The sequence below is a fragment of the Lagopus muta genome, chromosome Z (genome assembly GCF_023343835.1).
Source record: "Lagopus muta isolate bLagMut1 chromosome Z, bLagMut1 primary, whole genome shotgun sequence".
NCBI lineage: Eukaryota > Metazoa > Chordata > Aves > Galliformes > Phasianidae > Lagopus > Lagopus muta.
The window spans coordinates 62174184-62191065 of record NC_064472.1 but is presented as its reverse complement, the minus strand read 5'-3'; the positions used below and the strand labels follow the sequence as shown (position 1 = coordinate 62191065).

Genomic DNA, 16882 nt, shown 5'->3' with positions numbered 1-16882 from the left:
TTTGTGTTGATGGATGGAGTTTGGGGTTCAGAGGCAGCACACTATCACAAAGAGTGATCTTGTGTTAAGGGGCAATAGCAGGGCTCCAGTCCTGCTGCCATGTGGGCACCCAAACACAACTGGTGAGTGAGGAGTTCCTCAGCTTGCAGAGTGAGAGTGCTTTCCCAAGAGCAGGGAGGCACAGGAAGGAGGCAGATATGCTACACATCCATGAAAGACACACATAAGCAGAAGGTATACTCGCTTTACAAGAAGGAAAGATCCTGTAAAGTTTTCCTCAGCTGCTTCTCCTTACCAGCCTTGCAGCATGGCAGAAGTCGGGAAAAATAACTTCACCTTACATCCATCCAGCATATCATACTCTTACTCACCTTTTTTTTTCCCTCTCTCTCTTTTTTTCCCCCATCTTGTGTATCTGGATTGCATATAAGGAAACAATTGCAGCACATGGCCACAGTGACATAATTAGTATTTGTCCATAAGACACTGAATCTGTAGTATGGAGTGGTGTGCTGAAAGTCATCAGGATGATGCTGAAAGCAGCAGAACAGGCTGGAGTATGTTAGAAAGTTTTAAAGGGCATTAATTCTGAGGGATATCAAATGCTCAGCGCAGAAATTGTCCAGCCCTCTGTGAATCAGAGTGAAATTACCACTATAGTGTAAGAATTGGAGAGTGATCAGCAGAGATTGTATGTTGAGAGAGGTTTTGCTAGAGCCCACACAGACTCAAGCACCATGAAATAATTAAAACAAAAGCAGAACATTCTAAAAATAAAATAAAATAAAATAAAACTTTGTGTTTCTATTTGAATCATAGATAGCTAGGGATGGAAAAGACCATTAAGATCATCTAATCCAACTATCAGGTCATCACCACCATGCCCACTGAAGCACATCATGGCTTTAGGGTTACGAAATTATTTCACAATGGGAAACTGAAGAGGACCAGATGAAGAGGGACACAAGTGATGGGACAGTACAAGTATGGGTGGATATCTGGCTACAGTACAGATGGTGGAGTGTAAATACCCCTGAACACACACTAAAAGATGTATGGATCTTCTCAGAGTGTCCCCACTGGCATCCCTTGTGCCCCCTGAGCTACTCTGGGCCATGTAAAAGAACCCACTGTTCCTCAGAAGCCAGGAAGCTTAGGCAGCCTCCAAGTGTGGAAAAGGCAACATTTCACTTATCTTCCCTCTTCTCTTTGAGCCCAGATGCTTTGCAAAACAAACAAGCTACATATCTACGTATCCTAGCCAAAGGCGGGTATCGGAGTGCACTCGCTGAAAGCCTCACTGTCTGGGGCAGCGAGATTCAGCACAGCTTGGCGGGGCTGCCCGCGAGCCTGCTGCTTGATTTATGTTTTCAGATGGAAACTATATGAAGCTCTTAGTTATGCCTGGTGTTCTGCCAAAATCAGTTTGACCTAAACTAGGCTTTATAGTAACTTAAAACACAAGGTGAAATGTCAAATAATCCTCAGCGAAACCTGGCTGCTGCTGCTGCTGCTTCTTCTTCCTTTTCTCTTTTTAAAGAAAATGCACATTTACTTGAGCCAAACTCTGAATTTTTCACTCCTGTTAAACTCTCCATGTGAAAGGAGAAGCTGGGAGGCCCACAGGTTTCAGCCTTGCCTTCTCTCACGGTGTACTTCTTGAGCCCAGCACCAAGGCAACAAGAGAGGAATGAGAGCTGAGCTGGACTGAAGGCTGTCTGTTTTCAATAACAGGCACTATCTCCGGAGCAAAGGCTTCCTGGTACATGCACAGGGTACAGCTGGGACGAGTTTCTGCAAAAACAGAAAAGAAACTACAGTTAGCTCTGCTCGCCTGAAAACAAACAAACAAAACGCACACACACATGCACAAACACAAAAACCAACAACAATAACAAAAAACTCTAAAAAAAGAAAATTAAAATAAGAAAGCAAAGATGAAGGAATATTCACTGATCTGGCCTTTAGAAAATAATTTAAAATTACTTCTCTTCTTCCACCCCCCCACCCCCAGCGACCAAACAGCGTGGCCAGAACTGATGAGCAGCGAGTTAATTGCTGTAATTTGCAAGAAGGGAAGTGCCACCTAGCGGCCGCCGGGACCGAAACCCGCAATGAATCCTGTGTAGGGGGCGGCGGGAGCGGTGGCTCCGAGCAGGCACAGCCTGACGGATGGGGACAATGCAGCCCAGAGAACCCAAGATGGATGTCCCGAGTGCAGATGCCTTCCTTTTAATTCTGTTTGGTTTACCAAATAGGAATTCCTCTCGGAAACCTGAACAAAGAGTGGATTAATGAGGACTCTAGCAGAGAGTGTTTGCTGTATAAGCAATTCCGAGCCTAAGTAAAGCAAGGGGCAAAGTCTGATGAGCGTTCAGTACCAAAGTCAAATTCTGACAGAAGTGGGCGAAAAATGCACCAGCTGCAGGTCAGCACAAAATGCTAACAGTCCTCAAACACTGGCCTGCTTATTTTCATTAAAAAGCAAACAGGGAGCAAAACAAACACGTATTTTTTCCCCTGACTTTTGTCATTCTCTGGAGTTTATTTTGACACCCATTCTCCTTCAGCTACACTGCCTCCTCTTTTCCTCCTTTCCATGGCACCTTGCTGTTCCTCACCCCTCTGCCTGTGCGAGCACAGACCTTTCCCGAAACCAGGCCACTTTGTCTCTCACAGTGCTTCTGCCTTCCTGCATCCAGGTCATTTTGTGCTTTCATGCTCAGAAATGAAATGCAGGCCTCCCCTCCAGGCTTCCTTCAGCTACTCTCCAAGAGCATTCTGAGGACACCCTGCCTCTTCTTGCAACACCCTGAGCCTTCAGTGATAAAGACTTGATCCATGCAAGAGGGGAGGGTAACTTTTCCCTAAAGGACTCTGTTGAAACAGCTTGGTCATTGCTGCCATGCAGCAGCATTGTCCTAAGGACCAGCCAACGTTTACTTCACCATGAGTTATTGCTTCTGTGCTTTGGGATTTCCTCTAACTTACACACTCCCTATTACTTCGCTTTCCTGATAGGCCCCATGCAGTTGAGGGACGCGGAACAGTTAATGGGAACTAGCCAGAAAGCAGTCTGAAAAAGCAAACTTCTCGACCCTACCATTCCTCTCCTACCACACCAGGACCACCACAGCCACAGCTTCACCCGTGCATCTCATACATCTGTATGGGGGGATTAAAAGCAAAGAGAAAGAAAAAGATCAAGCAGCTGCAGGCTGGCATTCCTCAAAATATTCTGTGCATGTAGCTAGGCATAAAAGCAAGGAAAAGAAATTCAAGCAGATCCAAACCACCTCTCTGAAATAAAATACCAGCCAGGTGAGTTTGTCTGTGTTCATTGTACTGCAGCCCTCTCCTTCCTTGGCTTGCAGGTCATGACTGCTGGCAGCATCAGTGGGAAGAGCCCATGGTGACTGCAAAATACCCATAACAACAACAGATTTTGGCAGGTCCCAGGCAAGCTACACTGTTGTGAGAGGCAGCCTCAGTTTGAGAGCTCCTTATCTGCCCTGCAGCATGTCACCACCAGCATGGATAGCACCAGGTGTTATCTCAGTGCTGTGGGCATGGAGATGTTAGCTGCTGGGGCGGTTTGTGTGGAAGGTGTCCAGGGTATCCAGGTTGAATTAGAGATGGCTGTACTCTGCGCTGACCTAGCAGTAGGTTCACTGGCACTAGCATGGAAAAATGTCACAAAGTCTATGCTACTTTGTCTGATTTTACACTAGAAGGCACATTTTTAGCTCCTATAGCCAACATTATGAACACTATAGTTGTTCCCCTTCTCCCCAGTCCTGGGAAACTTCGCTCATGATGATAAGAGGAAACATTTCACTAATACCTGGATCTCAGAAAAGCCTCATTTTATCCTTCCTTCAGCAGTTAGAAGATAACAGAAGCACGTGTCTTTGGGAGGCAACAGTGTGCAGAGTGCCTTGATTTCAGCCTGCACAGCCTTTTCAGCAGCACTGCCTAGTGCCTGGAGTTTAAGATTAAGAGATATCCTTCCCTGCTCAACTTGCATGGAGTTCCAAATTTCCCCAAAGACTGAACATCTGAAGTAATCAGATTGCTTCAAAAATCACGACCAACTTCCTTCCTTTGACTATTTAAATTTGTGCGTTAGGCCTTTATGGTGAAGCTGCTTCCTGCCTCCACAGCTTTCTCTGCTACCACAGCAATTCCTGCTTATTGTTAAACGCAAAATGGGCTTCTCCAATATTACAGTTCCTTTATTTTCTTTTAAAAACATGCAGCAGAGCATAGCAGTTCTCATCAGACCCATTCTCCTGAGACAGGTGGCCTAGACGCCAGCGGTATCAGTGACAAGCAGAATGTAGAGCAGAAAAACACCAGAACTGCTGCAGGAGCCCCAGGCAGCCCTGCCTTCACGCTCAGTCCTGTAGAGAGATGTTTTGTAGCAGAAAAGGTGGGTATACATATCCTTATACCACTGAGTAAGACTGGTTGACATCAAGGAAGCAATAGGTCTTCCATGGAGGACAATCCTGGCACTACCCCAAGAATTCTCTCAACTGCATATAATATAACATAGCAAGAGGTATCTGCAGACCCTGTTGCCCTTTTTATGTAAATTATTTAAAATTTATGTGTCACAGGAATTATCTTGGCCACACCTGAGAGCCAGCAATACCAGGAATAGGTCTGACTCCACTCTTTCTTGCACTCAACTCCTTGAGATGGGTTGATTTTCTCTGTAGACGTGGATCTCTCTCTTTTTACTTGCTTACTAAAACCTTTCAAAATTTCTGTCTCTTTATTTCAGTCTTTCAATACTGGTCTTGAAGAGGAAAAGCAGAGACTTTCATGCACAATGGAGGACAAGAAAAGAAGCCTGCTGCCTAGTACTCTCCTGTTTTTAAGACCTTCCTTTTCCATTTTATCTCTTTTCTTCAAATGTGGCAAAGGGGAAGAAACTACTGACTGATACTTGTGGAGTCAGCGGGGTCTTGCTAGTGACTTCAGTGGGTTTAGAATTAATCTCATTGCTAATGTTTGTTATTGCATTAGTGAGGGGTGAGAAGGCCCAGGAAAAAGAGATTAGTTAAGAAAATCTCTCTTGATCCGTTTCAGGAGTTCACCCTATCAGTGCAGAACCAGACCCAGCAAGCTGTTCTTTGCGCAGTAGTGGTATCTTCATATAATATATTTAAAAAAAAAAAAAAAAAGTTATGAAAGACTCACTTCATTTGGTAACAGTAAGGGAACAAAACTACATTTGATTCTTTGGGATTACTTCTGCGCTCAACCTCATGATGCAGACACTGAGTTATCAAAATAAAAATAATGGTTGTCCAGGATGGAGTTTATCAGAGGAAGCCCAAGACAGCAGGGATTAGCACAACACTTGACTATGGCCCAGGCTGCCCCATGCTGATATGTTGCCTAGTTTTTTCTCTCCTCACTTTCCTTGTACTGTGTTCACTCCTACAGGGATCACTGTGGATAAGGACCTTGTCTGTGACCTGCTCACCCTAACAGCTCCTCCCCAAAATTGGAAAGCAACTGTTCCTTTAAGAGTCGGATCTGACTGCATAAAACAGACTGCTCCTTAAGCACAGTTGGAAGATAAAACCTGAAATTGTTTGCAAATATGGGACAGAACTAAACACTACCAGCTTTTCAACATGGATTTCAAGGAGACTAGCTGTGGAAACAGTGATGCCCTAGAAAAATGAAAATATCTCAGTGTGGCCCCTCATCCAAAGCACTGAGGCAGAAATATCGGGGCAGGACAGAAAAGAGCATCAAAATGTAGGAGAAAAATGTAGGTGCAGGGAGACTTTGTCACAGTCAAAAGCTGCTGACTTTGTGCCCTGGAGCTCCTCCTGACAAACACTGCTCTGGAAGCTGGCTATCTTTTTGTAGATAATGTGGTGTCTGAATCATTACATTTAACACAGAAATAATATCTAACCATCAATTGTGGGTTGTTCTGATACCAAATGAAACACTCTATTCATAGTTTTTCATAACTTAGTGCTCCCTCCTCAGCTACAGGAAAACAGAGCCTAAATAGGTGGAGAAGGGTTTTGCCACAAAAGAAACATTGACATAAGCCATCATGTGTTTCTTTCCAGAATATGGTTGTGCTCACTTCTGCTAAAATCAACTGGAAGGTTTTTACTTTCCCTCTAAAAATTAGTGTGGCTATCAGGAAAGAGAACAACTGGCAAAAGCTTTTCTTAAATACAGCATGAAAACTCACTGAAGTCTATTGTCTCAAAAGAATTTACCGTTTCTGAAAATGCACTGGTTTAGATAATGGAATCACAGCAGAAACAGGAAGCAGTATACATTTCTTTATGATTACGAGGAACATCGGACCCATGCTTTCATTGTCAGTGCAGCTGGTACGGTATGGCTTGTTGGTAGGTAGAAGGGCATAGGAAGTGCTCCTCCAGAGCAGGTCAGCCAAATGGAGTAACTTTACAGGGATCTTTGATTTGCCTGAACTGACAGTGGTGCTGCTGCTGGCATTCAAATTACATTATTTCTTTGAATTTTATGTCAGGCTTTTTGAACACAGCAGTTCGGAGAAAAAAAAAAAAAAAAAAAAAAGGATAAATAATCGCAAGAAAAGACAAAGAAAATGTGATTGTCGAGTTGCAGAAGAAGGGTCAAGAGAACCTATGTGAGATGAGGGCGATTTTCCTTGATAGTGTGTATTTCAGATTCATATTATTCTTTCAAGTGATGGGAAGCCTTTTTCTTCACAGATGCTCAGTTTGATATTTGCACATTGGCCAAAGCCACAGTCTAATTAATTTCAGATATTTCAAAACAATGGTTTCATATAAAGAGCCATTTAGGGTCTGTGGTTCACATTTAAAATGATAATCACTGTTGAATCAGTAACATAAAACCTGTGCTTAAAAAGTGTGTAATGAAAATAATATTTTTCATCATCTCTGATGATAATGTAGCTAATAGGGCTTTTTCTTCCTCTAACAATATATGCTCTAGGAATGAGACCGCCTAAATATCTTCTCTTTGTTGGGTTTTCTCACACAAATCTGAAGATCTGAAAACAATGATTTGTCATGGGAGACGTTTGGCAGCCCGAGCAAAGGTTTACTGTTTCTACTTTGCCTAAAATATTTACAGAGAAAAAATATCTGACATTCACAGTAAATCAGACAGCGTTTCAGGCCCCTGACAGAGCTCACGAGAGGAGAAAAGGAGCGCCTGTGTATGGTTGAATTTTTGGTTGAGGGCAGAAATGTGAGATCTCGAGGAAAAGAGGGAGAACAGAACAAGGCTGAAAGAACCCAGAGGTAGCCCAGGTCTTCCCTTCCACCTCCTCGCCTCTCCTAGGAGGCCCGAGCGCCTCCAGCCCGTTCCCTCGGAGAAAAGCCCTCCGGACGCCTCAGCCAGGCGGCACAGCCACACCTTCATGGCCTCCGCCTTTGTCTCACGGCCCCACCCAGCCGAGCCCCGCGCGGGGGGCACAGCTCCTCGCCCCGCGGCTCCCCCCGCCGGGAAGGTGCTGGGAGGCAGCCCCGCACCCCCCCCTCCACCGCCGGCCTCCGCCCCGGGGCCTCGAGGCTCCGCGGGGGCGCCGGGAGCTTCGCGCCGGAGCCTGGCCGGACCCGGGGAGGGGGCGAGCGGGGCCGGGGAGGGGGCGAGGAGCCCGCGGCGGGAGGGGAGAAGGAGGAGGAGCGGGGGAAGGGGGTGGTTTCTGCAGCCTCCGCTTTCTTCCCGGCTCCCTGAATGAGCGGCTCGCTCGTCCGGTTCCCACCAGGACTCCGCCGCTTGGGGGGATCGAGTGGGGAAGAACGGGAGTTGAACAGGTCTTGTACGTAAATAATCATCTCTTTCTCTTACCCGCCGTGGAAAATGAGAGCCAAGTGATCGGACCTAAAGTTGCTCTGCACTGAGGTAGCCCAGGGGTTAAAGCCTCATTGCTTTGTGGTGGTGACCGTGGGCAAAAGGTGTAACTTTACCGTCTAAAAATCCTGGTTGTACGCGGTGCCTGCACCAACTCTTCAGCTGGAGCATGGCACAGGAATGGCCAGATGCCATTACTTGGGCAACCCAAGCCGTGAGAAAATCTGCTGGGTTTAGAGAGAACAGGGAGGCACTGATCTCTCTTTCCTTCCTTTATTAGGAGAAACTCTCCCATCTCCAGTGTTAGAGAGTGAAAAAGCGAGTGGAGAAGCAGGACTAGAGGCAGCTTCTGCTTTGTGATAGATTTCCTCCAGCCTGCTGAGGCAGAGGGAGGGAGAATAGATGAAGCTGAGTGAGAAGGGTGGTGGGAGCTGGAGGAGAGATCTGATCAAGTCTTGGTTGGGCCATGATGTCTCCTCACTTACAGTGACAAGAAGGAAAAACGCTTCATGTCCCAGGTTGCATTCCACTTTCTTTCCTGTGGCCTGGGATGGCAGCAGGGTCCCACCACCACCACTGGGAGCTGCAGTGTTGGTGATGGGCCACAGGGGCTGGTACACAGGAGAGACTGATCCAGGCAGATGCTTGTGTTGCCAACTTCTCATAGAGCTCAATTAAAAGCATGAAGTGAATCAAGAATCTCACAGCACAGCTGGAGGAGGTCCAGTCCTTTGAGACGGGATCACCCAAGCAGCAGGGAACTGGAGGGCCTGGTGTCCATCGGGTAAGTGGGGGTGCAGCTGTGGAGATGAGCATCAGCCACTCCTTGCAGCCCTTTCCAACAAGGAAACAATTGTGGGTTCCTCTTGTCTAAAGAAGAAAAAGGAGCAAACTCTGAGAAGGTCTGATAAGGATTTCATGCTACAGCCCAGCTCCATCACCCAAACCTGAGCTGCTCTGAGCCACCAGGTCTCTGTCTCCCTTTTTGGCTGTCATCTCCTTTACCTCCCATTCCTCCAGCCTGGCATGGAGAGCTGTGCTTGGAAACAAGGGCTCTGTGCTGGTTTCAAACTCACTGTCACCAAAGTTCCAGGGACAAAGGGGGGGGGGGGAACAGTAAGGGTGAGAGGCTCTGGAGAAAAACCCCTCCTTCTCACTGCTGGTGATGCTATCTGGGGCTGCCAGAAATGTGCCTGGAGCAGTGGATCAGTCACACCTATTGCTCCAGGCATCTCTTCCCTGGCTGCAGATTTGTACCATCCTGGAGGAGGGGGCTGTTGCACATGCTGCTGCCAGAGCTTGTGCCAGGGTGGTGAGTCCTAAGTTTCTGCCACATAGTGAGATAGGTATGTTGTGGGGAAGGAGCTACCCGAGAAGCACAACTGACACTTTATTAACTGGTGCAAGTCCCCTTTTGAAGGGTAGTTTAGAGTTCTGCTTATGACTTAATCTCCGAGAGGTCTGGAAAGAAAATGCAAAGGTTAATCTTAAGGAAAAGGAAAAAAAAAAAAAAAAAAAGAAAAGAAAAAGAAAAAGAAAAAGAAAAAGAAAAAGGAAGGAAAGGAAGGAAGGGTAGGAAGGAAAGGAAATGAAAGGAAACGAAAGGTGAAAAGAAAGAAAAGAAAAGAAAAGAAAAGAAAAGAAAAGAAAAGAAAAGAAAAGAAAAGAAAAGAAAAGAAAAGAAAAGAAAAGAAAAGAAAAGAAAAGAAAAGAAAAGAAAAGAAAAGAAAAGAAAAGAAAAGAAAAGAAAAGAAAAGAAGAAAAGAAAAGAAAAGGAAAAGGAAAGAAAAGGAAAAGGAAAAGGAAAAGGAAAGAAAAGGAAAGGAAGAAGTTGGAGATGTGTAAAACAAAACTAGGGTGGAGAAGCTTTTGGCTCGGGAGGCTGCCGATGCGAGGCTGCCTGTGAATTGGCAGTACTAGGGGAAGTTTGGAACAATCACCCATATATTCTTTTATTGCAGCCTGTGCTGAGACTGGGGAGGCAGAGGGGAAAAAGGGATTTTGGTCCCAGCCACTTTCCCCACTGCAGCCGACTCCGGGAGCCAGAGCGGAGGAGGTCTCCCCATTCTCTCCCCGGTTAATTGTTTAATTGGGGAACAATGCTCCTCTCGCGCCCGCCTGCCCCTCTCTGCGGGGCTGATGCCGGTGTGCGGAGGGACCTGTGCGGGGCTCCCCGGCTCTCGGGGGGCTACGGGACCCCTGCGTTGCCCGCGGGGGCTGCGCGGCTCGGGGGCGGCGCAGAGCAGGGGTCTCCCGCGCCCAGCTGCTGGATGAGGGAGCTTTGCAATCGCGAGGAGGCTCTGGTGGAGCCTGAGAACCCTCCTCTCGCCCAGCCAGCGCCCCTCCTCTGCAGCGCTGACGGTACAACGATATAATAATGATGGGTGGCTGAGGCTCGCATTTGAACTTGCATGCGAGCTCCGGGTGCCCGCAGCTCGGCGCGGCTCGCAGGCAGGTGCTCACCGGTGGGAAGGGAGGGAGGGGAGGCTTGGGTCGAAGGGGAGACCCCCGGAACCAGCACCTCCTTCCAGCACCAACCAGGGAATTTACTCTTTCATGCGGCCACTGGGATCTCTGGACTAGCCTGGCCACCGCGTTGTGATTTTTTTTGCAATCTCTGCAATACGCTACCTTTTAAGGTAACTATAACTCTTTTTAACGCGCTTTCCCCTCACCCCCTCCTTTACTTGTGGTCTCCGGTAAACACCTAGCGTGGGGTTTAAAGCGATCGTTTCTCTGTCGGTACCTGTAAGGACAAAGAGTTGAACGGCAAACCTTAAGCGGGAGAGGATAGTAATGATTGATGATTTTGAACAACCTGGGGTAAGTTCAGCGACAGCCGGGGGAGAGAAGGGATGCCCGGGCACTCAACGAAACCTCTCGGTGCAAAGAGGAGAACAAAGAGAACTGGGCAATTTTGGGGTGGGTGCCCCAGAAGTCTTCGTACCGGTTGCTCGGGAAGGTAGAGCTGCACCTTGGTGTGCGATGGGGCACTTTCTCGCCTGGGGGAGAAAGAAGAAAGCTATTTCCTACGGGTACTGCAGACACAAAGCGCTCGTGCAGCAGGAGAAGGGAATGGCCAGAGGGAACCTTTCCGGCCACCAGGTTTCCTTGCGTTGGAAAAGCGTGCGCTCAGCCTCCTCCGCCCTTGTGTGCTCCCCACACCCCACCCCACCCCCCACCTTCTTTTTTTTTTTTCCTCATTTTTTCTTTCTTTCTCTTTTGTCTTTACTTCTTTCTTCTTTTTAATTTTTTTTTTTTCTTCCTTGTTTCTGGAAAGCTTCTGCCAAGGCAGAGTGGGGCAGAGGCGCTCGGGTAGCAGCATCTATTCGGAGGAGCCGGAGAACGGGCACCGTCCGAACCACATTTCCACGGCCGGGAGGGGCTGGCAGGGGACGCGGAGAGAGACCGCGGGGTCAGCGGAGCAAAGCAACGCCTCTAAAGCCACGGACGGCTCTCGGGGGCACGGGGCACTGCTTTCCCCCGCCGCCCTTCGGCTTTTCGCCTTTGTGTCACAAAGAAAGTGAGAGAGCATCGCGGAAGGAATTAAGGGAGTTCCGACGGCGGGAAAAAGAGGGTCTGTGTGTGCGGTGGGTGGGTAAGGGGGGCTTGCCGGAGGGTCGAGCACCCACTGCAAGGGATGGGGCCCCGCGTACAACCTCTGTCCCTCCATCCGCCCCCACGGGCGGCCCCGAGGTGACTCCGCCACACAAAGGGGCGACGGGGCGCGGGCCAGCCCTCATTGTCCCACTTGTCACGTCCTCCCGGCCACCCCCATTCCCTTCGGGCACAGGGATTAAGACCCAAAAGCATTTTTTCTCCTTTTTTTCCTCCTTTCCTCCCCCCCTCCCCCCCTCCTTTTTAAAGGAATGAAACGTGTTGCAGAAACCCATCCCATGACAACTGGAGTGTAAATGTTGGGTGGATTTTCTTTTAGGGAAAAAAAAAAAAAAAAAAAAAAAAGGGAGAAAGAAGGAAGTTTCCTTCCAAAAGGGGATGAGTAAGACTTGGCTACGGGCGGGGAGCGCTGGCTGGGGCGGCAGGGCGGACCCCGGGGACGTGCGGATGGCCGGAGCGGGGGCAGCCGGCGGGGCTCACCAGCAGCGCGCTGAAACCGCGCCCGGGGCCCCCTCCCACGGAGCTCCCGCCGGTGCCGAGAGCGGCGGCACGGCCGTACTCCGCGGCGGGGCCGGGAAGGGGTCCCGATGCCACCGGGCGCGGCTCCGCCGCTCTCGAGGAACGGGACGGGACGGGGAGCGGCGGCGGCAGCGTTATGGCGCCCCCTGGCGGCGACCGGCGGCGGGGCGGGGAGCTGTGGTTGTACGAGTGTTTAATTTCCCGCCGGCGGCGTTGCTCGCGTTCGGGAGGAGAATGGAGAACGAAAACGGGGATAAAATGGTCGCCGTGCGCCGGCGGGTGGGCGCGGTGTGACAGCAAGGCGGCACCGCCGTGAGGCGGGGCGGCGAACGGCGCCTTTCCCGCCTCTGGCGGGGGCTGGTGGTGCGGGGCCAGTTCGTGCCCGCTGCGGGGCAGCGGGGATCCTGCGGAGCTGCTCCGAGTCAGCCGTCGGGGCACTGCTGGCTCAGCAGCCGCCGTCGTGCGCTTTGTTTCTAAGAGTCCTGCTAATTTTATGCACTGAGGGGTAACATATCCTGCGTTGGTAACGGCTTTCACAAACCGAGCCAAGCGCTCCCTCGGCGAAGAGGCGGACATGTTGCGTAAGCGCCTCATTGCCCACCTCATGGCTGCAGCGCCTGTCCCTGCCCGGCCAGTCCTGCCACCTTCTGCACTGAGGGTACCGGGGAAAGAACGACGTCAACTTCCCAGAGTGCCTGGTAGCTGAGGCTCGGGCCAGGTGCGCTCGGCTCGGCCTGGAGGTGCTGGGAGAGGTGGGCAGAGCTGAGTGAGGCTGAGCTGCCCTGCTTCCCTCGGACAGCTTCCCAACACCTCTCTGCATAGCTGCCTGCCAGCCCAGAGCTGCTTCTGGCTTAAATTAGTGCAGGCCTGGAGGGATGTCCTGAGGCAGCAGCAGGTTGCCCACAGCTGCCAGCATGGGGATCACCAGAACACTGTGCTCTGGTCACTCTCCCATCTGTGCTGCTGTTTGGGGCCACCAACTGTGCTGCTTGCCCTCTGGGGTGAGGGGAGTGCACCTTGGGTGAGGATGCAGCAGATGCCCCACAGCCTTTTTGAGGACCGTAGTAATTCCTTTGGAGTGATAACAGGCCAGCAGACAACGATGATGAGTTAGATGGAAGGTGAGACAACAATGAGATGAGACAACACAGTGTGCTGATTAATCACACAGCAGAGATGCAGTGAAACTAGCAAAGTCAATTGAACGGTACTTACAGTGAAGCTGGTATGTGTTGGCAGTTAACAGTCAGATGGCATGAAGGAATCAAAAGCCTGCCAGCAGAAAAGAAAGTGCAGAGCCTTAGAACAGACATCAGCTGAGAACGTCCCAGTGACTGGTGCTCAGGAGGCAGTAGGAAAGGCACTGCATCTGGGCTGCACTGGAAAGTTATGCAGTTTACTGTTTTTCCCATTAGTAGGTACAGTAACTTCGACTTATGACTCTAGTGTCAGGTTCTCTTAGATGTTTGTCCTCCTCCCCCCTCCCCCTCCCCCCCTTTTTTTAAAAAAATTATTCTTTCTTGGTATGAACCTTACTTCATTATATAGGCAAAGAGGTTAAATGGGCAGAGACTACTTTCTTCATACTCAACATACAACTCTGCATCTCATACAACTGCAGAACATGTGCTGAATGACCTGAGAAGCTGCAGCCTTTTATGACAATTACTCTAGGACAGCAGTTAATTTCTCATTTTTCCTACTTTAGGGAAACCTTTTGTGTTAGAGACATGATGTTCTCCCTCCTGGTTAAATTAAAATAGCATTGGTGTGAGATCAAGCTTGCACTGTAAACTAAGCACAAGCTGGAATTTGATCAGAACTTACTGCTCCTATGACACTCTGCTGTTGTAGGGAAAGGAGCAGCGCCTGCAAAAATAAGAGCTCTGTTCTCTGCTCAGAGGGAGAACCCCCACCATTAGTTTTCAGAGATATAAAGTTTATCAGGGACTTGGTGACTTTTGCTTAAAACTCAGATCTGCATCCAGTTTAGAAATGTGATGCAAATGACTGCTATGAATCAGTCTGTGAGCAGCAACTCCAAATGAAGTGGACCAGTCCAGTTGGACTCCTGCCAGTGGCAACCTGAGTGTGGTCACATGAATTAAGATGCTTTTTTTTTTTTTTTTTTTTTTTTTTAATAGGAGGTGGAAATTAAACACTTTCTCAAATCATGCAGCCTTTAGTTGGCAGAACTTTTTTGCTCTGTCTGTAGTGTTATGGCTTTCTCTTCCTCTAGGCGCAGCAACACCAAGGGAAAAAAAAAAAAAAGCTCATGGAGAAGGTATGACTGGAAAGAGCTTGGCTACTTACTGCATACTTAATGCTGCAGCCAGCCAGCAGAGGCTTCTGTAGAGGGCAGGACTAGAAATACAAGCCACTCTTAGAGCAAAGATTTTGTTGCAGGAGCAGTCCCATCTGATCATAGTTTCCTGAGTGGCTGAGGCACTGGTTGCTAGCAGGCTCCTCTGCCTTGCAGATTGCTTTTGAGGGAGATTGGTGCATGCCAGGAGAGGCCCATGTGCTCTTTCCAGGCTGGGCTGGGTGTTGCTGTTTGCATCTGCCCATCGTTCCTCAGACAGGGTAACAGGGCAATTTCACATTTAATTCTGGCAGCTGTGGTAGAGCAGCACTTTGTAACCCAGGAGTGTTTATAGGAACCCATGGAGGATCAGGCTGTGAAAACTCTCATGCATGGCATATTGCATGGCAGTTGTGCTCGTGATGCTCATGAATCCAAGATTTGAACCCTTCCCCCAGCATTTTTCATTACTTAACAGCCTCATGGTGGAGGATATCTAGAAAATTGTGTGAGAAAAGATTTTTGAAGTGCTGGGTGAGGATTTTTGGCAGGTGTCTTGTATTAAGCTCTGTGGTCATGTACAGTACATTTTGGATTTTTTTTTTTTTTTTTTTTTTTTAGCTGTGTGAGCTCTTACTATAGCAAATAGCAAATATAATTTTATCAATCCTCATCACAAGGCCAAGTCAAGATCCCAACCATGAGTGCTGTAATGGTTTGATACCATCTGGTCCTCCGCAGTCACAAGGTGTCTTTGAAGTTATCTCTCTGCAGTTGTCTTTTCTGTTTCCACATTTCATTTTGAGTATATGGGTTTTTTTTTTCATCATTCAGGGCTGAAAGCTGAAAATGTTTTTACAATGAGATTCCTCAAACTATGTTAAGAGTGCTGTAACCAGCACTGTGCTGGAGGCATGGCACTCTGTGTTTGTGTGCAAGGTGGGCAGGAACGAGAAGGTGAGATCTTTCATATACCCACTGCAGCTGACTCTCAGCAGCTCTGCAATATGGTGGTAGGTCTGGTGGAATTACCTGCATATGGGACTGACTGCACCACTTTGTGTCACAGTACTCCAGTGAGCTTCGGGGGACACAAGACCTTGCACAGGTGCATGTTGTCCACTGACAGAGGGGCAGCTACTGCAGAGGAGCATGCAACCCACCCTGCTTAGGTGCTGCATACCTGTCTTCCTGGAAAGTCATTTATTCCTTTTCCATTGTGAATTTGTTTGATCCCATTGTCCAGTTCCCTTGTTTCTGGTCTCAAAAGCCACAGTTGCCTACTAAGGGAGAAGGGATGTGCAGTGCATGGGTAAACATGGAAAGCTGAACTTGTAAATAGTTTGTTCTAGACTTTTGTTTAACTGTTGATGCAGCCAGTGTGTGACACATGGGAAATATGTGGACAGAACAGCTTGCAAGATCTGGAACTACCATGTCTTCAGAATGGCCAGAGCTTTTGCATTCACTGTCTTTGAGGTTGGAGGATACTGTAGGTCTCCTTTGTGTGCTGCCTTCACTGTACTTGTTTTGCTACAGGAGCTAATTGGCAACGGCCTTGGTGTTTTACAGTGGTCTCAGGACACAAAGGTGCTTGAAACATCTTCTGGTTTCAGCACATCTGCAGTCTCACGGTGACCTCTCATTTTCTGAGACTTTGTGTAATAACAGGGATCACTTGAGCATTTATTTAAGAATATGTGGCTGCCTTTATTTGAAAGTTGTCCCTCTGAATTCAAAGCACTCTGATGTCTGCAGCTCTTACCAAGTGCAACGTTCTTACTCTTGACAGTGTTCTGTGGGAACATAGTATTCTGAAGCACAGTATAGGTTTTTAAAATTAGTTGTGAAATAAACACATGTATTCTCCATTTGCTGCTTTGCTTATGTTAGTTGAGAGAAAGATAAAACCAGCCAGTTAGTGTTTGAGTCCTCAGAAAAAGCTTAGTGGAGGATGGGGCTCAAACTGAATAAAGTCAGAGATGTCTTGGTTCATGTTTGGGACTGGCTCATAAAATGTGCAGTTTCTGTGAAGTTAATATTGCCAAATCAGTGATATCACATCGTGCTGTGAGCTCTGTCAAATGGATGAAGCAGAAATGAGGCGTCTTTGGCAACACGCAGCCTGCTCCATGGAAAGCAGCTGTATTCTTTCCTCCACGCCCTGGGAATAGGTTGCAGCATATGTTTCCCAGTGCAACCAGCCAGCCCTGGCCATCTGCATATGGGGAATGAAAATGGCTTGGATTTTCAACCCTTTTGGGTGGGAATTTTGAGCATGATGCTGCTATGTTAGAGACTGCCTCACTGGAAACTCTTCATTTGAGATGTTTTGCGTCTTTTCTGAACCATTCAGCGCTTACAGGTCAGGTGCCAATTCACACAGATTCATGTTAAGTATGGGCTGCAGCTGTTACCGGTGTAGGGAATTTTCCTGAGGTTGAACACATCATCAATAATTTTTTGAATTTTTTGAAATTACTGCGTGTTTCACTTTTGTGTTCAGTATAGCTTATGGACGTTTGTGGGTTTATTAGTTAAGGCTTTGACCCTACAACGTTACATATAAATACTAAATAACTAAAATGC

General features: G+C 48.1%; 1 protein-coding gene across 4 annotated transcripts in view; it reads left to right on the top strand.

Annotated features, from left to right (window-relative positions):
- The first annotated feature begins 10351 nt into the window (after positions 1 to 10351).
- Positions 10352 to 16882, top strand: part of VCAN (versican) — a 107037-nt gene continuing 100506 nt past the window's right edge. For all 4 annotated transcript variants that reach the window (XM_048932251.1, XM_048932250.1, XM_048932249.1 and 1 more), the window contains exon 1: positions 10352 to 10493. The gene's annotated coding sequence lies outside the window, so the exon portion shown is untranslated. The remainder of the gene's footprint in view (positions 10494 to 16882) is intronic.